At 45.1% G+C, this 16,792-nt stretch overlaps 1 pseudogene; it reads left to right on the forward strand.

Annotated features, from left to right (window-relative positions):
- The first annotated feature begins 10,998 nt into the window (after window positions 1-10,998).
- On the forward strand, window positions 10,999-14,166 carry LOC116086229 (annotated as a pseudogene).
- The last annotated feature ends 2,626 nt before the right edge of the window (window positions 14,167-16,792 follow it).

Genomic DNA, 16,792 nt, shown 5'->3' on the forward strand with positions numbered 1-16,792 from the left:
TGTGTGTGTGTGTGTGTGTGTGCGTGTGTGTGTGTGTGTGTGTGTGTGTGTTACTAGGGATAGAACTCAGGACTTTTTACATGCTAGGCCAAGTGCTCTATCGCTGAGCTCTCTTTCCAATAATCTTTTTCTTAGAGCAGAAAGTAATGCATTAATCCACACATGCAAATGCTTGACTAGCTTTCTACATCTCTCCCCCCTCCTCCCCCCATCCCCGCTCCTCTCTCAATTTCTTTGTTGGTTATGAGGTACATTTGTAAGAAACAGGGTTCAAACTCTGGTCATCAGGCTTGGAAAAAGTACCTTTGCTCTTGTAAGGAGCAGGCCTGCAGCAAGACTTGCTCCACCTTGTAATAGGAAATGTTTGGAAGTTGTTTTGAAATAAGTTATTTGCAGTGAGTTGTTTTGATGTATTAGTTATCTAGAATAATATATGAAAGATGTTTTGCCAAAATGAGAGATATTAGAAGTATACACTTGTGCAGAAAATTTTCCATAAGAAAAGTAAACAACTTGAGAAGATAACCAGACGTGAGTGGCTATCTAAACCCTGCTCCAGTGTGATGTCAAAAATAGCTTAAAGAGGCAGCTAGGAGACAAGCTAGCATCTTCCCTCGCTCTTGGTAGCCATGGCTGCTGACGTGAACTTCCTGAACCTCCAGACTGCCACAATGACCAGAGACCATCCGAGACCACCCGAGACTTCATGGGCAAGTAATCTTCGTGGTCAAACATTATCTACAGTCAAACATTTCCTTTGTGGTCAAGTATAGTCCTCTGGCTGAGAGATAGCTGGACCTGCTGGACACCAACTACTTTCTACTTTCGGTTCAACCGAGAACACCACGCCCTGCCTCAGAGATAGCTGAGCCTGCTTCCAGAGACACTGTCAGGTCGTATAACCCCTAATAGGCAGTAGAGTGAAGCCGTATATATTTTAATATGTGGTAAACGAAATGTTTAGCTATTATATTGTCATAGCCTTTATCCTTTTAGCTCTGATAACATATTGTATGCTGTGTGTAGTTGTATTGGAAACTGACATAAAGCATTCAAAACCTAAACAGTGTGTTGAGTCCTCTCTTACCATTCCTGAGGTATTTCTCATGGAGGAATCCAGTGTACGAATACCTGAGTGAAGAAGCTCTGTCACCATCCTTCCCAGAGGGAAGTGCCACTTGGCCCCCTTGCTTAAGACAGCTCTAAAAGACGTCTCACCAGCTTTTTCTTTTTTTTTAAGAAGAGTTTCACTCACTTGCCCAGGTTAGTCTGGAACTCATTCTGTAGCACAGACAGCTTCCAAATTTACAATCATCCTGCCTAAACAGTTGAGATTAATGGCTCACCCACCAAGGAAAAGCTAACAAAGTGTCAGTTCTAGGAATAGGCATATTCCCTTCAAAGCAATCTGGAAATCCCAGCACCTTATTAGATGAAGGAAAACACCAAGAATCACCAACATGAGAAGTCACAGGTGATTCCCATTCACACTACTATCAAGGGTACACATTGCCAGAGGACAAACAGACATGGTTCCAAATGCTAGCCCCATTCACCTCTACAGACTCATGCAAATTTATTGGCATTCCTCTCCCAAATCTGTAAAATGGGAATAAAAATTTGTGAGCCTCCAATGGCGGTAGGTAATAAATAACTTACCTCAAATAACATAATTGGCACAATGTAAGTTCAAAGTAGGGCTCATTCAAAATATATATTACCATCCTTAAACTCTAAACTTTACAGAAAGTCTACTATGGGCAGATAGATTTGGGATTCTCTGGGTATCAAGGCAACAGCTGGGGTAGACACATCTGAGAGATAAACACAGGAGAGAATGTCACAGAGGGAAGGGGGACCCAGCAGACACAAGAAATCAGTATTGTCTAATTTCTCCCTTTCTTCCTGCCATTTGCAGCCTCTGAGGTAAGCCTTCTGCTCCAGAGTGCTGGGAGCCGTGAACAGACCTCAGCCAGGAAGAGCACAGCTCACACCCAGCATCCTCACCAAGAGATGCTTAGGGCTCTGGAGGTGGCTGCTCCAGAAATCCTACAGGCATTGACATTAGCATATGGTAATGATGTGGAACAACAGGCTTATTTATAACGTTTTCATAATATAACTATAATGTATTCTGACTGGGTCCACCCCCATCACCTCTTGTCCCTGCCTAGTCCTGCTGTCTCCTTCTCTTCCCAGACAGTCTTCCTTTTACTTTCAAGCCTTTTTTATAGCCCGGTGATTTTAATTGTGGCTGCTCACAGGAGTATGGGTCAACAGTTACCTGCAGAAGGCTGCTGAAGAGACTTACCGGTACCTATATTATTGAAGAAAATGCCTCTCCTTCCCTGGTCAGCATTAACGGCCAATGAACCGCAAAGGATGGGTGAAGACTCTGTGAGCCCCTTTCCCCAGCTGCAGTTAACTGCCTGTAAGTCCTCGGAAGGGGGAGGGGAGAGCCTTCTGAGCACACCCCACACACACATTCCACCCCATAATGGAAGGATAACAGGCCCAATCATGTACTGTAGGTATTTATTTCTCAGAGTTGATTCACTTCCCCTGCTCTGAACCTAGCACCACAGGTCTACATGCCATAGAGAGAACTGGCTGGGTGAGCCAGGGCATCCTGGAGTTAGCTAGCCAACACCCTGCTTAGCAAACAGCTACATGAGCCATTCATATGCAAACCAACCAATCAGCCCAGACCCAGAACCATCATGGTTTTTGTTTGTTTGTTTGGTTGGTTGTTTTTTTAACTAACATTAAAGTAACAAGTTTTTAAACACATACTTAGTTTTTGTTGATTCCACTACCCACCCACTCCTCCCCATCCCCTTATCAACACACACCTTCTCGAACACATACACACACACATACAAACACACATGCACACACACATGTACATATGCACATGCACACACATGCACACACACACACGTACACACACACATGCACACACGCATGTGTGTGCACACACACACACACACACACCCATTGCACTTCTATCCTTTTCACTTTTGGGTCCTGTGTTTTGTTACCTTCCAACCTTTCTTCTCTTTTCTCCAGACCCTGTCTTGTTGCCTTGCCTGATGCCCACACACACTCACTCCCACATAATACAGATTTAACACTTAGACACTAGGCTCCAGGCTCCGCATGTAGAGCAAATGATCAATGTATGTTCTTCTGGACCAGAGTTACTTCACTTAATATAGTGTATTTCCTCATTCTACCCACTTTCCTGCAAATCTCATTATTTCTACTTGCTCTGCAGCTGAACAAAATCCCATTGTGCACGCACATTGTCATTAGCCAGTCCCCAGCTGATGGACATCTAGGTCGATTCCCTTTCCTAGCTATGGTAAACAGAGCAGCAGTGAACTTCACTTGTGGGATGCTATACAACAGGGTGCAGAATTTTTCAGGTATTTGCCCAGGAGTGATATAGCTGGATCCTATGGTGATTCCTATTTTCATTTCTTAAGAAACCTCTACGCTGACTTCTATAATAGCTATCTGAGGCTCATCTCCTCCAAATCCTTGCCAGCATTTGTGATGGATTTGCTCTTGCCATTCTGACCAGAGCAATATGGAATCTCACAGTAGGGCATCCTTATGCATAGATGCACAATCCTTTCCATACAGACCAAGTACTAGTTATATGGGAAACCCCTACCCCACCCATCCACTGAAGTCATTCAAACAGGCCAATGCTAAGCTTGTTCTGTCCTGATCCTCTTTCCCCAATGGCTTTCCCCACATTGTCCCCTCACTCTCTCCTGACTCGTGGCCAACTCTGATGCTTCCCTTCATGCAATGCCCATGGGTACTGCATGCCCCTTCTCTTAGGGTAGGCTCTGTCATCGACTCTGGGGCTCATCTTATGCACTGAGCTGAAGCTCCCAGAAAAGCAGTTAACAGAACTGTGTTTTCTACTCCCAGACACCAGAGGGTCCTGGCTGTGGACACAACCAAGTGCTCATTCAAGCAGATGTGGCTACTGCAACATGGAGCCAACCCTGCCCTGCAGCACCAGACCCAGTGCTAGTCTTTCTTCTTTCACAATCTGCCTTCATTGCTTATCCTCTTGGTGTAAGCTCTTTCTTCTCTTATCCATACCATCTTATCCGTCTACACCTAGTCCCAAGCACAAGGGATATCATCACTCACATACTCATGCTCAGGTTTAAACCCCTTCTTCTCTTTCCAGTAGCAAGAGAGGCCTGATAATAAGAACATCTCAAGAAGTTCTACACACACATACACACACACACACACACACATACACACACACACACAGGTACTTTTTTCCAAGTCTGATGACCATAGTTTGATCCCTGTTTCTCACATATGTACCTCATACCCAACAAACAGACAGACAGACAGGCAGAAAAACAGACAGAGACACAGAGAGACTTGTGTGTTGGGAACTGGGTCACTAGCTATTGGTACTATTAGAGAAGGCTCTAGAAAATTTAATAGGTAGAAGAAGCAGGTCTAGGCATAGGAATCTCTGCTTCCCACTTTCCATAGTGAGCAGTTTTCTCCTATACACTCCTGCCTCAATGATGACTTGCCCAAGTGACTATGGACAGAATCCTCTGAAGCCATGAGCCAACTTAAATTTTCATCCATTAAGTTATTTCTGACAGTTACAGAAATTGACCAATCTGGACATGTTAATGAAGGCTGTCTTGCCATGGACTTGTTACCCAAGACAATGGCCAGAACATGTGCACCAAGACTTTGGTTTGCTGAAATAAATTGGATTGAAAGTTCTCAAGGACACCAGGGATTTGGGGCAACATGTCATGGACTTTCTGAGCATCATCACTTCCATAAAAATCAGCTCTACAGTAGCAACCTTGGGAACTAATTAAGTATTAGGACATTTTCATGCTCAGACACAGCACCCATGCACTTCCCACAGAACAGTAGCAACAGCCCATGTTCTCCTCACTTGATTCATTAATATTTGACTTCTCTGCCTCTCAGATGTGTTGAATATTTTAATTACAGAATCTTATTACATGCTCAGGGATTCTTAAAAGAAACAGACATAATTTTCATAAAAGTTTTATGAATCTGATTCAGTCTGTGAATATATAGTACAATCCAGTAAGTATTAATAACAATTAAAATGTATGGGACACTCACTTGCTGCCAAGCATTATCTCATTTAATCCTGACTACTGTCTTAATGAGGTTCATAGGAGTTAAGTGCTTGTTCAAGGTCACAGGGAGTCTGAATTAATCAACATACTCTGACAGTACCCAGAGTTGACAACCTTCTTATTTTTTTTAAATATCTAATAATACACAGAACCATTGTAGGGAATATGCCTATTTCTAGAAATGCCAGGGAGTTAATTCCGATCTGTTGGTTCTCCCTACCTTCATGGATTGTGGGCGAAGGGAGCAGAGATGAAAAGCAGAGTTTGGAAGCCTTGTGGGTACATATGGTGAATAACTCACACCAGGAACAGCTGCAGGAAGTCAGATCAACTTTACTTTGGGTGATTCAAAGCTTCTGAAGCTTTGTGGGACTGAGGGTAGGGACATCCAGGATAGGCTAGGGGCTTAGCATACCAAAATGCCTCATTAGCATGGGGAAGCATTTCAGAAATTTCAGGTGCTAGCTAAACAGGTTCTATCAGGAGAAAGGAAATTGATCCTGTAATCTAACTGAGGCTATGTGACATTCCACAGGTAGAACCATGTGTGGGGGGTCTAGAATTCCCCAGACAAGGTCAGAGGAGAAGCCCCATTAATAGAGTCTTCCATTACACACTGAGCCCAGAGGCTATCTGGTCAGTTGTGGACTTCAACCTTAATTAGCAGGTTTTCCCACACTGATCTTTCCCCCAGAGAAGCACTCAACCAGTGACTGCTGAGTCCGAGGAGAAGCACCCAAGCCCCCATCCACCCAAAAGGCTATGCTCTGCACTCATTACATAACTCCCTGATGGAGGTTACCAATCTGCATGACATCCCTTACTAACATCCCTCTTCTTTTCAAATTATGTTGCGGTGGTATTTCATATAAGGTCTCAAAAGGGCGCCTAAACTCTTTTCTCAAAGACTTTCTTTCTGGGAGACCCCAATCCAAAGTCATACTTTACAGTAGGATCAATAAACCTCTCTAACAGGTCAGCAAGAAAATGCCTGCAGTGTATGAGGGGCTGCAGAGATGGCTCAGCAGCTAGGAGTACCAATGCTCTCTCAGAGGACCAGCTCCCAGACCTACACCAGGCAGCTCACAAACACCTGTGAATACCAGCCTCAAGGGATCCAGGGGATCTTCTAGCCTCTGCAGACACAACCGCACATGGGGCATATTCACATACAGGCACACATACAGGCACACATACATACACATGATTAAAAAATACATTTTTTAGTTAAAAGAATTTTAAGGAATTAAAATAATTAAAAATAATTAAATAAAATTAAAATAAAAATAATTAAAAGAGTTAAAGCTTTGAAAGCCAGACTACTCTCTCACAGTCACTGTAGGGATAATGTTTATGTGCAGTGTAAGCTATGAGCTAGTTGGTGAGTACATGTAGCTTAAGGCTATAAGCATTATAAATAAAAAATAGTCCCGTGTCATTACTCAGGAATGAGTAAGGCATAGAAAAGCCCCATACTTTTACAACTCACCCCTGACATTCTCAGGAAGGTCACAGAGATGACATATAAAGGACTGAGTGTGCCTTGTTCTCATAGATTCTTACTTATCGACACTGGGTTTAGGGTTTCATTATTTCATGAAACAATTTTCTCTTTTTTTTGCTCAGTCTTTCAAAAATAGATTTAAAGCTGGATCAAGACGAATACAAGTCAGTTGGTAGAGTGCTGCTGGTCTAGCATACGTGTAGCCCTGCAGTCTATTCCCAGCCAGTGAGTTCCAGGACAGCCAGTGAGACAATGTAAACAAATACATAAAACAAATAACTAGTGTTAGCTTGCAGGAGGTAATTTTCCAGCCTCAGCTTTATAGTACTCTCCTGTAATCCTCCCATTAGCTACATGAAAGATGGACCATTCTTGTTTCCATTTCCTAGATTTTAAAAGGTAAAACTTAAGAAGATTCAGTGGTACTCTGTGGAGACAGTTCAGCAGATAATGGTGCCTGGCGCCAAGCCTGGGAATCCCACATGGTAGAAGCAGAAAACAAGCTCCTGAAACTTGTCCTTTGATCTGTATGTGGATGACCTGGAACAGGTGTACACACACACATGCACACGCACACAAACACAGAGAGATAGATTTAGACATTTTATTCTACAGTCATACACACGTGGGCAGGACTAACTATTTGATGGGCTATCACAAATAAAAGACATAAAGTTGGAAGAAAGGGATCTTGTTGGGGATATAAAGTGAATTAGTGGATGTAAATGGAAGCTACAAATAATTATATTTCACTGTATTTCATATAGCCATATAAAATTTTCAAAAAAGAAAAATTTTAAGAGGAATTAATTTTTTAATTTTTAAAGAAGGTTTAATGGCCTTAAGAGAAATACCTGTCCAAGTCCTAGCCAATAACAGTAGCCAACAGTGTTTATTTATAATCAGCCCATTCAAACCAGTTCAGAATTTCCCAGCAGCAGTTCTTATGGTCTGAACATGATCTGCACTCTAAGGACTTGACTACCAATGGATATGATTCCTGGGATGTGAATAGTTGGTGAGGGGCTCCACTGAGGGGTTTGTAAGACTCTGACAAGCCTTAGCTTGATGGGGACACAACCCCACCCCCCAGTGAGCAATGTGGAGCCAGGGATTGATGTAAAAGCAAGAGGAATTTATTGTTCCAGCATGTTGGGGTGGTCATCCTGTACCCAAAGGAGAGAAGGGGACCCTGGTTGACCTGTTCAGAGAGTTTTTATACAGTTTCCAGGGATGGAATAGAACATCAGCAATTAGGCACAATATGATTGGCAAAACAGTGAGCCCTTTAAACTGAATGGTCTTTAGGGAATGAGGTAGTAGGGGCTTAATTAGCCTCTTCCTTCTGGTCTACCTGCTCTCTGACCTGTCTCTTATAGGAGAGGAGGGGTGTGATGAATTTTCCAATGGTTTCCAACCTCTTCAGGATCACAATGCAATGCCACTGGTCACTTCAATTTGCTTTCTCTCATTGTGCCCTGCCAGGCATGAGGGAAGCCCTACTGCTCCAGGTGATGCTCTGCCCAGTGCCCTCTTCCTCACCTCTTGAGGTACCACCACACAGAGATGGGGCCAAGGAACTGTGGACAGAGTCCTCTGAAACTATGAACAGAAATATATCTGTTCTCCTTCTATTGATCTTCTTAGAGCACAGTGACAGAATGAAAGAGTGATTCAGAAAATGAAGGAGTGATTTTCTTTCCTGGCTTGGTACCTTCCTCGCTCCACGCTCAGTGCAGCAAGCCAACAGACCAGCTTGGAGACTCAGGAGCGCCAGCAGCTGCACAAAGATGGTGTCTGAAAGTGACTTCAGTACACACCTTGGAAGCAGCTGCTGCCACTCCTTTGTGAGAAAATCAAACAGGCTCCCAGAACAGCTTAAGAAAACCAGGAACAACCAAGTGGCACACTGAACCAGAGCAGCTAGAATAAACCTCATTCAACCTGCTGTTGAGTTGTTCACATGCCAACCTGAATTTCTCTATAGCATCTTTGTACCTATATAGATCCACCCACCTCTACCTGTGATTAAGAATACAGAACACTGTGCACCTGGGACTAAACAAATCTGAAGCAGGAGGCAAGCACACCAACACTCCTCCTTAGTCAATATAGCACAAAAGACACTTAGGCCAGTGTCTTCCCATCTGCACAGTGACTGAGTGGACAAATGAGACTATTTACAGTCCTTACTGTGTGGCAGGCACTGGCCTGAGACTTAGCTTTCAGGAATTTATTAATTCCACAGCAATCCTGTGAAGTGAGTGCTATTAAAAACTCCATTTTGCAGATGGGGATCCTGAAATCCAAAGTCATTTTCCCCAAGTCATTTGGACAGTGAGTGACTGAGCAATATCTCATACCCAAGTGGACTAACTCAGGTACATGCTGTAACCATAGGCTGGTGACCATGTTCAGTCAGCAGACACTGCAGACAGTAAATATTTATGAGCCATAGAGCATCCCTGTCACAAACTCTTCTTTTTTATCTCTTAAAAATGCTTTTAGAATTTACAATTTGGACTGCTTCCTTTTTTTTTTTTTTTTTTTTTTTTTTACTGAGATGACCCAGTAAGTAAAGTGTTTGCCTTGCAAACATGGATCTAAATTCTACCCCTAGAATCTATGGGAAAAAAATTAACATTGTAATACAAATATTGTGAGGAAGAGACAGGTAGATCCATAGAGCTAAATGGCTAACCTGTCTTGCCTAATCAATAAGCTACAGGTACCAGTGGGCAAGCCTGTCTCAGAAAAACACAAAGTAGCAAAGTAGAGAGTGCCTTTGGAAGAAGAGTTGAGATTGTTTTGTCTATATATACATGCATGCACATGTGTATTATACACAAGCGCACACACACACACCCAGAGAGAGAGAGGGGGGGGGAGGGAGGGAGGGAGGGAGAGAGAGAGGGAGGGAGAGAGAGACTCACTAGAAGCCAATCTTAACTCTCTCTTTCTGTGAATGGGACATCCTGACATAAGGCTCTTCTGGTCTTACATTTAGTGCTTTAGCTGGAAATAGTCCTTCTCTCAGGACCAGTGACTGGAGACCGGAGGACCAGTCGAGCAGGTACAGTGGTTGTTTTTGTGTTTTCTGTGTTTATCTTGTCTGTATTTCTCTGCTTTCTTTGACTCTACTCAGCCGCTGGTCAGCTTGGTTTCAGTTTTGAAGCTCTGCATTTGACTGGGGTAGCCAGAAGCGGCCATAACCTGGAGGATGCTCCAGACTCCCAGTGGGAAGTTGAAAGGGTTCAACTTCACAAGAGGTCTTTGGTGAGAAGACCTCTACCGAGTTATTTGGTGTTTCTCCTGTGGCGCTAGTGGCAGGGGTGCATTGGTATTTTACTTTCTGTTTTTCTGTTTGTGTGTAGACTGGGAGTGATGTTATTTTTGGATAGAATGGTACAGACTGCTTCAACTCCTTCGGGCTTCACCCTGAAACACTGGAGTGAAGTAAAAACCAGAGCTCATAAGTTGTCTGTTGCTGTTAGAAAGGACAAATGGATGACTCTCTGATCTTCCAAATGGCCCACTTTTCAGGCAAAGTGGCTGGCAGAAGGATCTTTCTCCCTCCCCACCATACAGGCAGTCAAGAAGAAGATCTTTGGGATTGCATCTGCGAGATATCCTGACCAGGTTCCCTACATTGTTTTGTGGCAAGATCTGGTCACAAACCCCCCATCTTGAGTCCATCCTTTTGTTACACTTCTAGGGCCCAATAAGATTTTGGCTATGCAAGACAACTCTCGAAAGGAGGTCATCTCCTCTAATCAAGACACCAATTTGCTCCTCTTAGATCCCCCATCTTCATATCCCCCTGCCCTTCGTCCTCAGGCATTGGGTCCTTCCACTCCTCCAGCGTCGGAAGGCCTACCCAGCCGCCCACCTCACCAGTAGACGAGGCTGCTGGACCTGCCCTAGGGACTTGGAGCCACTGTGGGGTGTTGATGGACACCTCGACTGTGTTGCCAGTCCCCACTTACAGACCTCCCGACTATCAAAGTCGTCAACTGCTCCTGTATTGGCCCTTCTCCTCCACTGACCTCTATAACTGGAAGTCTCAGAATTACCCATTTTCTGAAAATCCCCAGGGTCTGCCCAGTGACCTTTTTCTTTACAGTAAGCACATTGGTCCCTAGCCAGTGACACTCTTCTGTTACCAGAATACACTCTTCTGTTATAGTAGAATAGAATCTCTCCTTTTTACCCATCAGCCTACATGGGATGATTGTCAGCAGCTCCAACAGGTCCTCTTTACTACTGAAGAAAAACAGTGCATCCCCTTGGAAGCCAGGAAGAATGTCCCAGGTGATGATGGGCATCCCTTCCCTCCTGCCTGTGGATGTAGACGAAGGCTTCCCGTTGACCAGACCCGACTGGGACTTCAACACTTCAGAAGGTAGGAACACTTGAAGGTCTACCTCCAGGCTCTGACGGCAGGTCTCAGGGGGGCAGCACGCCACCCCACCAATTTGACTAAGGTAAGGGAAGTAGTGCAAGGGCCAAATGAGTCTCCCTCAGCCTTCTTAGACTCATAGAGGCCTTTTGCCAATTTACCTCCTATGATCCTAGCAGTGAAGAGGATAAGACAACAGTTACCGTCGCCTTTATTGACCAATCTAGCAGAGACATCAGGAAAAAGTTGCAGAAACTTGAAGGATTACAGGACAAGTCCTTGAGAGAGCTAGTGCAAGTAGCTGAGAATGTATATCATAACAGAGTCAGAAGAAGAAAGGGAGGAGAGAAAACAGAAGGAACAGGAGGCTAGAGAGCTCAAAAGAGAGAAGAGACAGGAGAAGAACCTCCATAGGATCTTGGCCACTGTAGTTAGAGAAACTAGAGAACCTAGTAAGACAGTACCTGGTAACAGAAGAGTGTCACTGGCTAGGGACCAATGTGCTTACTGTAAAGAAAAAGGTCACTGGGCAATAGACTGTCCCAAGAAAAAGAAGGGACCCTATGGCTCCCAGAAGAAACCATTAGGCCCCAAGGTACTAGCTGTGCAAGAGGACAGTGAACCCGGCCCCCTCCCCTAACTCAGAGTAACCCTTAAAGTAGAGGGGAAACCCACCCAGTTTCTTGTGGATACTGGAGCCCAACATTCAGTCCTATTACAGACAGACCAATTTCCAATAAGAAGTCTTGGGTCCAAGGGGCCACAGGAAACAAACAATACTCATGGACTACCCAAAGAACAGTGGATCTTGGGGTGGACTGGGTATCCCATTCCTTCATTGTTATTCCTGAATATCCCTACCCCCTGTTGGGAAGAAACCTCCTCACTAAGATTGGGGCACAAATCCATTTCCTCCCTGAGGGACCATAGCTCAAGGTCTGACAGGGAGAGGCTATCTAGGTATTGACCATAAAGTTAGAAGATGAATATCAATTGTTTGAAGATGGGAGTCAAAAGCTAAAGATTTTGACTGATGGTTGCAGAATTACCCACAGACATGGGCAGAAACTACAGGGATGGGGAAAGCCAAAAATAGGCCCCCCATCCATGTAGACCTGAAAGCCCAATTCAGTCTGATAACAGTCTGCCAGTGTCCAAGGAGGCTCAAGATGGGATCCGACCCCACATTTTACGCCTCCTCGAGCTGGGGATTCTGTGGAAATGTCAGTCTGTCTGGAACATCCCACTCCTCCCTGGGCAGAAACCTGGGACCGATGACTATCAGCCCATCCAGGACCTCAGGGAAGTAAACAAGTGGGTGACTGACCTCCACCCGACGGTCCCCAACCTGTATAACCTGTTGAGTTCTTTGCCTCCCTCCAGAACTTGGTACACAGTTCTGGACCTCAAGGATGCCTTCTTCTGCCTGTCTCTGGCCACCATGAGTCAGGAATATTTCACCTTTGAATGGAAGGATTCAGACTCGGGTATGACAGGCCAACTCACCTGGACTTGCCTGCCCCAAGGCTTCAAGAACTCCCCCACCACATGGTGGCTCACAACCACCCATAATGAAATCTGATAATGCCCTCCTCTGGTGTGTCTGAAGACAGCAACAGTGTACTTACATATAATAATAAATAAATCTTTGGGCTGGAGAGATGGCTCAGCGGTTAAGAGCGCCGACTGCTCTTCCAAAGGTCATGAGTTCAAATCCCAGCAACCACATGGTGGCTCACAACCACCTGTAATGAGATCTGACACCCTCTTCTGGAGTTTCTGAAGATAGCTACAGTGTACTTACATATAATAAATAAATAAATAAATAAATAAATAAATAAATAAATAAATAAATAAATAGAACTCCCCCACCATCTTTGATGAGGCCCTACACCAAGATCTGGCCATGTTCCAGGCAGCCAACCCTCAGGTAACTCTGTTGCAATACATAGATGACCTCCTTTTAGCCTCTTCCAGCAAAGAACTGTGCTTAGAAGGAACGAAACGCCTTCTCACTGAACTAGGAGAACTGGGCTACTGCGCCTCAGCTAAGAAGGCTCAAATCTGCAGCCAGCAGGTTAGTTACCTGGGGTATCTACTTAAAGAGGGAAAGAGGTGGCTGTTGGAGGCTAGAAAAGAAACTGTGTTCCATATTCCACCACCCACTAATCAAAAACAAGTCAGAGAGTTTTTGAGCACAGTAGGTTTCTGTCGCCTATGAATACCTGGATTCTCTGAGATGGCGACTCCAGTATACCCACTCACCAAAAGCAAACAGCCCTTTTTCTGGGTAGAAAAAGAACAATAGACTTTTAACGCCATTAAGACAGCCCTAATGTCACCTCCTACCCTGGGTCTCCTAGATGTGACCAAGCCCTTCCACTTGTTTGTGGCTGAAAACAGGGGTATAGCAAAAAGGGTCTTGACCCAGAAACTGGGACCACAGAAAAGGCCAGTAGCATATCTGTCCAAAAAGCTGGACCCAGTGGCAGCAGGGTGGCCCACTTGTTGCAAATCGTGGCTGCAGTTGCTATGCTAGTTAAAGATGCAGACAAATTAACTATGGGACAGGACTTGGTGGTATCTGCTCCACACACTCTGGAGAGTGTGGTTCGTCAGCCACCTGACCAGTGGCTCACGAAGGCTTATATGACTCACTATCAGACTCTGTTGCTCAACTCTGACAGAATCACATTTGTACCCCCATGGACCTGAACCTGGCCACCCTGCTTCCAGATTCTGACCTTGAGCCTCCCATCCATGACTATCAGCAAGTGCTTGCTGAAGCACATGGCTGGCGTAAAGATCTTTCTGATCAGCCCCTGGTGGACGCTGAGGCTATTTGGTTCACTGCTGGGAGCAATTTTCTGGAAGAAGGAAAATGGAGAGAAGGTGCTGCCATGGTTGATGGACAACAAATCTCATGGGCACAGGCTCTAACTAAAGGAAACTCTGCCCAAAAGGCTGAGCTCATTGCCCTCACCAAGGCCCTTAAGTTGGGGGAAGGCGAGAAGATCAACATCTATACCAATGGCAGGTATGCCTTCGCCACAGCACATGTTCATGGTGCCATCTACCAGCAGTAAGGACTGCTAACTTCTGGAGGTAAGGAGATGAAGCACAAATCTGAAATTCTTGTCTTGTTAAAAGCCTGCACAAGCCAGCAAAAGTGAGTATCATACACTGTCCAGGCCACCAGGGGGTGACTCCACTGTAGCCAGAGGAAATAAACTGGCAGACCAGGAGGCCAGGGCAGTATCCTCAAGAGTTGCCCCAGTGATAGTGGTCTGAGACCCAGAACCACTAGGACCCAAGCTCCGGTACTCTGCTGAAGATCTGGTGGTCATCTCAAAGTGGTCCTAACAACCACTTTGATCAGGAGAAAGAACCCTGGTATGTGCCATCAGGAAAGAAGATTCTACCAGAGGAACAACTGCAGATAATGATAAAACAAATGCATCAATGGACCCACCTGGGGGGTAAGCAAGTTAACTCAAACTGCCTTAAGATCTAAGTATTATATTCCAGGACTGAAACACCTGGTGGAACAAATAGTTCATAGTTGTGTGCCCTGCCAGAAGGGAAATGCTTGCAGAAGCAAAGCTGACCCTGGTAAGAGACCTCGGGGAGATAAGCTGGGAGCCTACTGGGAAGTGGACTTCACTGAGATTAAACCAGGCAAGTATGGCTACAAAGATCTTCTAGTTTTCATAGACACTTTCTCAGGATGGGTAGAAGCCTTCCCTACCAAGCAAGAGACCGCAACAGTGGTAGTCAAGAAGATACTGTAAGAAATATTCCCCTGATTTGGAGTACCTAAGGTAATAGGATCTCTTAATGGCCATGCCTTCATTGCCAAGGTAATCCAGGGTACCTAGAGGTCGATTGGAAACTTCATTGTATTTACAGACCTCAAAGCTCAGGGCAGGTAGAGAGGGCTAACAGAATTCTAAAAGAGACCTTGACTAAATTGACCATGGAGACTGGTGCTGACTGGGTGGTGCTCCTTCCCTTGGCCCTATTTAGAGTCAGAAACACCCCCTCCCATTTTAGTCTGACTCCTTTTGAAATCTTGTATGGGACCCCTGCTCTTCTGACTTTTCTGAGGGATGTTCATGAACCCACTTGTCACAGTAACAGTGATTTGTACGCCAGGTTAAAGGGCCTGCAGGTGGTACAGAAAGAAATATGTATGGTCACAACTGGCAGCTGCCTATGAACCTGGTACCACTAAAACCTCACACCAGTTACAGGTTGGGGATTCAGTCTACATGAGGCGACATTGCACCCAGACACTCGAGCCCTGTTGGAAAGGACCCTATCTAGTACTGCTGACTACACCAACAGCTGTCAAGGTGGACGGAATAGCTGCCTGGATATACGCCTTGCATGTAAAATCTATTCCCTCAACTGAAACTGGAATTCCAGAAGATCACCCTACCTGGAAGGCCCAGACTACAGAGAACCCTCTGAAGCTGAAGATCATCAAAGAGCCCAAAAATGCGTGTCCTCTCCCTGGTACTGTATCTTAGTCTTTTTCCCTTGTGCTCTTCTATCTTTGGCCCTCATCAGCCACGCAACCTAACCTGGTAGGTGATAACTGAGTGGGAGAGACTGTTTGGAGTCTACCTGAGATCACCACCCGTACACCTGGTGGCCTGGCCTTTTTCTGGATGTTTGTAAGTTGGCTTTAGGAGCCCCAGCCAACTGGGGCTTAGAAGGGTACTTTGATACTCAGACCACTCCTTCAATGCCTTCGCCTGGGCAACATGGGCTCGACCCACGGGGAGATTGTTCTACCAAAGATTGGAGGAGCATGCTGAGGGCTCTTCCTTTCTATGTTTGCCCCGGGTTCCATCGAGACTGACCCCTAAACCCCACATGTGGAGGAAAGGCAGAACTTTTCTGTAAGAATTGGGGCTGTGAGACCATAGATGTCTTGTTGGGACCTTCCTCTGTTTGGGACTATATCAAAGTGTCAGCAAATTATACTCATCAGGAAATGGGGAGCCAGAGAAATTCAGATTGGAAAGATATCTGGAATGCTCAGGATGGTGTCACCCACTTCAAATTGCATTCACTAAACCAGGAAAGCAGGCCTTAGATTGGACCAGGGGCTATACCTGGGGTCTTAGGTTTTACAAAGAGATATGATGATTGTTCACTATTAAACTGAAAGTTGAGACCCCATATACCCCCTTAGGCCCCAATAAAATACTAGCTCCCACCAAGCCCCTTATTAAGGCTCCTCAGTCTTCACTCCCCACAAGAGCTCCCCCTATCAGGCTGACTAGCCTTGCTAACCAAAGTGTAGTTCCCGCTCCCAAAGACAATCCAGTTACCATGTTTGCTTCATTTAGTTCAGGAAGCTTTTCTGGTCATCAATAGCACTAACCCCCAATGCTACCAATTCTTGCTGGCTTTGTTACAACGTAGTTCCCCCTTATTATGAGGGGATTGCCTTTGTTAGGACAGTTAACCTGTCTGATGATGCCTCCCAGTGCTGCTGACAACAACATAATGCCAGACCAGACTCACCTTGTCTGCCATTACTGGGCAGGGAGTATGTGTGGGAAAGATCCCCTGCTCACATACCCATCTTTGTAATCAGACTTTGCCTCAGCCCCATGAACCTGTTTACCTCCTGCCCCTTCTTGAGGGGCATGTGTTTCCTTGAGTGGACATGCGCCTCTCGAGTTACTCCATGTGTCA

Source organism: Mastomys coucha, unplaced genomic scaffold (assembly GCF_008632895.1).
Source record: "Mastomys coucha isolate ucsf_1 unplaced genomic scaffold, UCSF_Mcou_1 pScaffold12, whole genome shotgun sequence".
Taxonomy (NCBI): Eukaryota; Metazoa; Chordata; class Mammalia; order Rodentia; family Muridae; genus Mastomys; species Mastomys coucha.